General features: G+C 38.3%; 1 long non-coding RNA gene across 2 annotated transcripts; it reads right to left on the reverse strand.

The window, feature by feature from the left end:
• Window positions 1-3,291: 3,291 nt before the first annotated feature.
• LOC116201313 lies at window positions 3,292-5,129 on the reverse strand. 2 transcript variants are annotated; one of them, XR_004155856.1, is made up of 4 exons: window positions 5,029-5,129; window positions 4,725-4,919; window positions 4,132-4,451; window positions 3,292-4,028 (listed from the first exon to the last, which is right to left on the reverse strand). It is a non-coding gene; the product is annotated as an uncharacterized LOC116201313 (long non-coding RNA). The 2 variants fall into 2 exon arrangements; XR_004155855.1 differs by having other exon boundaries at window positions 3,292-4,033.
• Between the last annotated feature and the right edge of the window lie 871 nt (window positions 5,130-6,000).

The following is a 6,000-nucleotide window of genomic DNA, read 5'->3' on the forward strand; positions in this document are numbered from 1 at the left end:
GCTCCATCCTCTATGCATGGGTTCTTATTGGGCCTGTAATGGGCTTGGGCGAGGCCCATCTAATAACGAGCTTTGGTGATTAATGTCACGGTTAAGTTGAGGCATATCACGTCAGAACATAATAAGCAGCAACTGACATCATCGACAAGTACGACTCACGAGTGTTTCCTTAGTAAAGTCCGTTATTCTTGAATTTCATGCAAACAGATCGTATCGGGAAATTCTTCATGGATTCCTATCGAGGTAGCGAGTTGTGTGGGCTTGAGGCTTCACGTATTGGGCCTAATCCTAGTGGTGGGCCTCATTCGACGCTCGGAATGCCTCGTGGGCCTGAGCCTTAGGTTGGAAAGCCCACGCTCATCAGGTAGGATCACCAATTTTCACATTAGGAAATTAATCAAAGCTCCGACGAACAGAGCCGATAGGGGAAAAAATAATAATCTGAAATTGGTAAGTACTCGAAAAGATTTAAAAATGAGGCAAGTCACATGGGGTTAGTCATTGAAACATCGAAAACAAGCCTTTAATTTCAAATAGCGCCAGAAAAGTATAAACTGAGATTTATGTTTGTTTATAAAATTAATTTAACTTAACTTAACATTACCATACTTTTTTCTCAATTTAACGACACAATTTTTTTAAAATCTTTTTCTTTAAATTCTCTCTCATACATTTTTTTATCTATTATTATAATTAATTTTTTAATGCTAAATTCTCTTGATTATTCAACATTTTTTTCTCAATTCTATAACATAATCATTACTTTTTTTAATTTTTTTTCCTCTTCAAAATTTTTCATATACTTTTCTCAACTACTTTTGTCTTCATCTTCTCAAATCAAACTAAATCAAATTAAGTCAAATTTAATTTCATTACCAAACGCTTATATGAAAAGAAGAGATTTTAATTTAAACAAAATCCAAAGAGACATACGAATGATATCCTCTAATAATAAGAAAGAAATTATCGCTAATAAATAATTTGTCACGGCTAAATAAGTCTGTTTTTGCAAATATATAAATAATGATAATATACTATAAAATAAAATAAAAATGCATTAAAATAAACAGAGTAAAATTCCACGATGGTCTAAAAGATGTATTGTGAAAAGGTTAGGCCTTTTAGGATTTTATCGAATGGAAATCGCAATTGTAAATAAGCAGGACAAGGATTAATCACTTGACTGATGACATATTAAGGGTTTGTTTGAATTGTAAACAATGTTTAATTCAATTCAACTCAATTACAGAAAATGATAAAAATATATTTAAATAAGTTTGAGAGTGGGCTCATTATTGGTCAAATACATAGCAGTTTCCAAATTTGCTATGTGTATGTCAAATAAACAATTATGACAGAGGATTACTAGCAGCACTAAAACGTGTGTCACGTCAAAACCAAAGGTTCAGGCTATTAGTCGCCAACAAAAGATATTGTGAACTCAATAATCTCATGTGTTATATCAAGTGAGCAAAATCAGTGAAAAATATATGCATACATATTCGTATATACTTATGCATAACATGCAACCAAAAGACAAAATTATATTTAAATAAGTTTGAAAGTGGGTTCCATTATTGGTCAAACAATCCAAAGACCCCCTAGATAATGTCCACCCTACTTGTACATTTGTTTTCTTTACTCTTTTTCCAACAAATGACAAAACATGGGTCGGGTGCACATTTTACAAAGTAAAACAACCGATAAAGACAAATACATAAGTAATTGTATATGTTAATTCATTTCATTTAACATAATGCTTACACTATTATTGTCACATCATAATAATAATTAAGATAATACTTAATACAACACCTAAGTGTATGTCAGCGCCCTCCTATCTCTGCACGCCATAATCGAGTAGCGATACGATCGCGTACATCGTTCATTTCAATGCTATTCATATCTAAATCTACTCTAATTCCTTCTTGTAGTGGGGGATTGCGAAATTCATCGTAATCCGCCCACGCATCGCTGTACTCCTGAAATAATCTGTCCTGATAATTATTACGCGCGTATAAAATTGTGCAAAACAAAACAAGCAAGGACAAGTTGTCCTTGTGTATACGGTGTGAAGTTCGTCATTAAACTCAGTATGGCAAATCTCTTTTTTAAAATACCGAATCAACATTCGATGACATTACGCACTGACGCATAGCGCTGGTTGAATAGCTCTTTTTCCGTTGTTGGCGGATTATGCTAAGGAAAATCGTTTCGGTGATAACGTTCTCCCTTATATGGAGCCAAATATCCCGGTATATTTGGAAACCCTGCATCAACAACATAATATTGTCCTGCAAAGAACAAAAAGAAAATTAAAGTTATTTAATTTAGGATTGCAATTTCATAAAAAAGTGCAAATGTATAAGCAAATACTCACGACCACGCGGTGCTGGAAAGTGTTCCACTGACGCAGCTTCGGTAAATTTTCTTGAATCATGTGCGGAACCCTCCCAACCCGTCATCGCGTATGTAAACATCATGTCGTGGGATCAAGCAGCCAATACATTTTGTGATATCTCAGCATTCCGATCGCGATAAGGTACTCTGTTTGCTTGTGGCACGCATGCAGTGACATGAGTTCCATCGATAGCTCCAATACAATGCTGCATGAAAAACGCATAATTATATCTACCTCACATAGTACCCCGAAAACAGTTCTATACAGTATGAAATTAACATATAACATACCCTAAAAAAAGCCACATTTCGTCATTTTCAATTTCTGGCTGGACACTAACGATTCGCGGTGTTATAAAATCTGCTGATAATTGTTGTATTCCGCGTGCAATTTTTTTGATAAATCGTGAAACCGTTTCCTTCGAATGCTGAAACCTTTCTGCCACCATTGAAAATCGCATACTATGTGCAATAACCATCAGGAACATGCCGAGTTGCTCTTCCACGGTAATACCTTTACTACTATCCGTGATGCCACAACGCAACCGCAGTGTGTTGCATAGATTTCTAAACATGTATGGGTTCATTATGAAGCTTTCGAAGCACCAAACATCACTCCCTAATACTTCAATAATGTATTGTCTTCCTTGAAGTGCTGAATTTCTACACGTCCTGCTCCGTGGAACGGGCTCTTCCATCTGATCATATTGCATCATCAAGTAGAAGAACGCGTGTAGTGGGTCAGGCGCGTCGTCTCTAGAGTTATTGTCATAGCCCGAAGACGTGCGATTACGATACATATTGTTTGCCAAATGATCGCCTATAACTGTCGAAATAAGTTCATGAATATGTCGTTAACAGTGAAGCGCATCAATTGTAATCATAGCACAATAACATGCAACACACACATAAAATATATATAATCATCAACATAAGCAAACGCACAGAAAAAACATGAGCAGTATGAGTTGAGTCATAACAAGCAAAGAAACAACGTTGTTTATCGGAATATATATATATATATATATATATGGGATCATGGATTCTTCAAGGATGAGAAAGCTGCAATATCCATTCCAGACGATCGTTCTCCTTGAACTACATGAAAAGCCTCATCGCTGCCGGATCAAGGAGTGTCGAGCCTACTTTCAAAAACAAGGGGTGAGGGATTCTTAATTTCAATTTAGCCAACTCATCGAGGGCTTCCTCGATACTATTCTTCTCAGGTTTCTCAGGGCTCGATACCGATTTGCTTGTCTTTTGCCGACGTTGGGGTGATCTGTCGCTTCTTTGTGAGACTTTCCCCGAACATGTCCATGCACTCCTACATTTGTGAGCTCTTGCGTTGACTTCTTTTCGGCACTCGACGTTGAGACTCGGTTAGAATGGGCTCTGCAACATGGACGGGGTCGTCACTCTCGTCAGATCCTTCTTCGAGATCCATATGTTGTTTCTGTTTTCCCTTCCCCCGAGATAAGAATTCCTTATTTAACCGACGTTCTTCTTCTAAAGTTGGAGGTGGATCGGTCGAGGAGATGCGAAGAGTACCGATAGCAACTGAAGAACTAAACAGTTACTTTTGGAAATCGTAGTGCTTGCAGCCCTTGCTCCGGAATGTCTCGTACGCCCTATTCTTTTGTACGAAAAAGTAAAAGCATTGCTCGCAGGAGATCGGTGACAATTCATTCAAAATAACTGTAGAAGCCGAACAAAAGAATAACGAGCATGTACCTTTGTAAACATATTCCAAATATCTGGGTCGGCTGTGATGGTATTTGTGTCTGCATCCCACCCGACGCCTATATGCCTGACTATTTCAGCAAATCGGGTGAAATTTGTCTTCATTCTCTAATGCTTGTCCTTTACCTTCTGCAAACACAGTTGCTTATCGGGAAATAGATTGATCATTTCAGCTGTGATATCATGCCAAGTACTGCTCTTCCATGTTGTAGTGTGTGTTCTTCTCAAGCATTACGTTTAGGAAGCAAACTCCATTTCATCACTCCAGTCTATGATGTTTTCGCCTTTTGGAGCCATGATGCATAGCAGAACTTCCACAAATAACAGGCAAAACAAAATGAATATAACACGAACAAAACTTCACAGCAAGATCAGGGCAGAAACAAAAGCAATCACACGAGTGACCATCAATGGTTGTAATTGAACAACAACCCAGATGTCAATTTACAAGATGAGGGCAAAATCGCATATAATTATCATTGTCACAGCAGCAACATCTTCTTCAATGAGCAGCCAACGAAGCAAATCAAAACGAAATCTTCAAACGAGAAGCAGTAATGGAGACAGAGGCCGACAAAACATACCTCTAATGCGGATGCTTCTCCCAAATCCACGTCCACCGCTTCTTTAAAGGGCCAAATTGAGCCGAGAACAAAGCACTTGGAAGGGGCCCCTACAACGATGGCATTCGGGATATGACCTCGCGTGACAAAGCACAGTGTCGCCGCGAATCACTCCTGACAAAATCCCCTATTCATTGTGAAGCGCAGCTCCTTTGCCTGCTGCTCGTCACGAACGCACAGTCATCGAAATTGAAGAAATTGACGGAATGGAGGTGAGTAATCGATGAAATTGACGGAACCCACTCACTAATAGGGAGTTTCTGACCTCGCTTTGAGATTCTTGCAGTCGATTTTGATGAAGTTGCGAACCCTACAGATGCTTGGAAAGAAGAAGAAGCTTCACGTTTCTTTGTTCGGCGATGTTCTAACGGTCTTCTGCCCAGTTGCACAGTTTATGTATATAATTGACCTACAGTTGCAAAGCTGGGACCCACAACTTTGAAAATGTTGACTGTTTTGTCGAGTAGTAAATTGGATTGAGCAAAGTTGGGGATTTTTTCATTTTCCAAATAGGCTCTAATAATTTAGCATTTCGAAAGAACAAGGAGGAAATGGAGTTCAACCTTGTCCTACTTATTAATTTAGCATTTCGTAATCAAGGTCGCTGGCGATGGCAGGAGTCATTGGCGACCTCGCCAAAGCGGTAGTGGCCGGGGTGGGGACCACCATTTCTCAGGAATCGGGATTCGACCTCCCTCAAATCGAAGAGAGAGACAAGAGTTAAACCCTAATTCTCGAGCAGTGGTGGCCCCAATCCTGGCCACCACCGCTTAGGCGAGGTCGTCGGCGATCTCAATTACGATAGTGGTGGCTGGAATCGGGGGCCACAGTCGCCCGCTCCCTTTCCGATTGAAACGAAAACTCTCGATCCCTTTTTTTTTTTGCGATTTTCATTTTTAAAATTTTCTAAATTTTAAAAAATTAAATAAAATGTGGGCAAAAGTGAAAAGACATCAAAATACTGGGTATTTATCTAGATATAATTTCAGTCTTTATAATTTTCACTCAACTAAATACTTTTCACTTAATCAATTAAGCATTTATTCTATTTAAATCTTAAATTTTCAATACTTAATTTTCAACACTTAAAATTAAGTCCAATCAAATACAACCTAATTTTATCTAATCGGCTATCAGTCACCTTGACTGATCGATGGCAGATTATATAAGTAATTAGCCTTGAGAAAAAAAGGAAAAAGAAAAAAGAAGGCGATGGAATTCAACCTTGTCCCTACTT

Source organism: Punica granatum, chromosome 3, assembly GCF_007655135.1.
Source record: "Punica granatum isolate Tunisia-2019 chromosome 3, ASM765513v2, whole genome shotgun sequence".
Classification (NCBI taxonomy): domain Eukaryota; kingdom Viridiplantae; phylum Streptophyta; class Magnoliopsida; order Myrtales; family Lythraceae; genus Punica; species Punica granatum.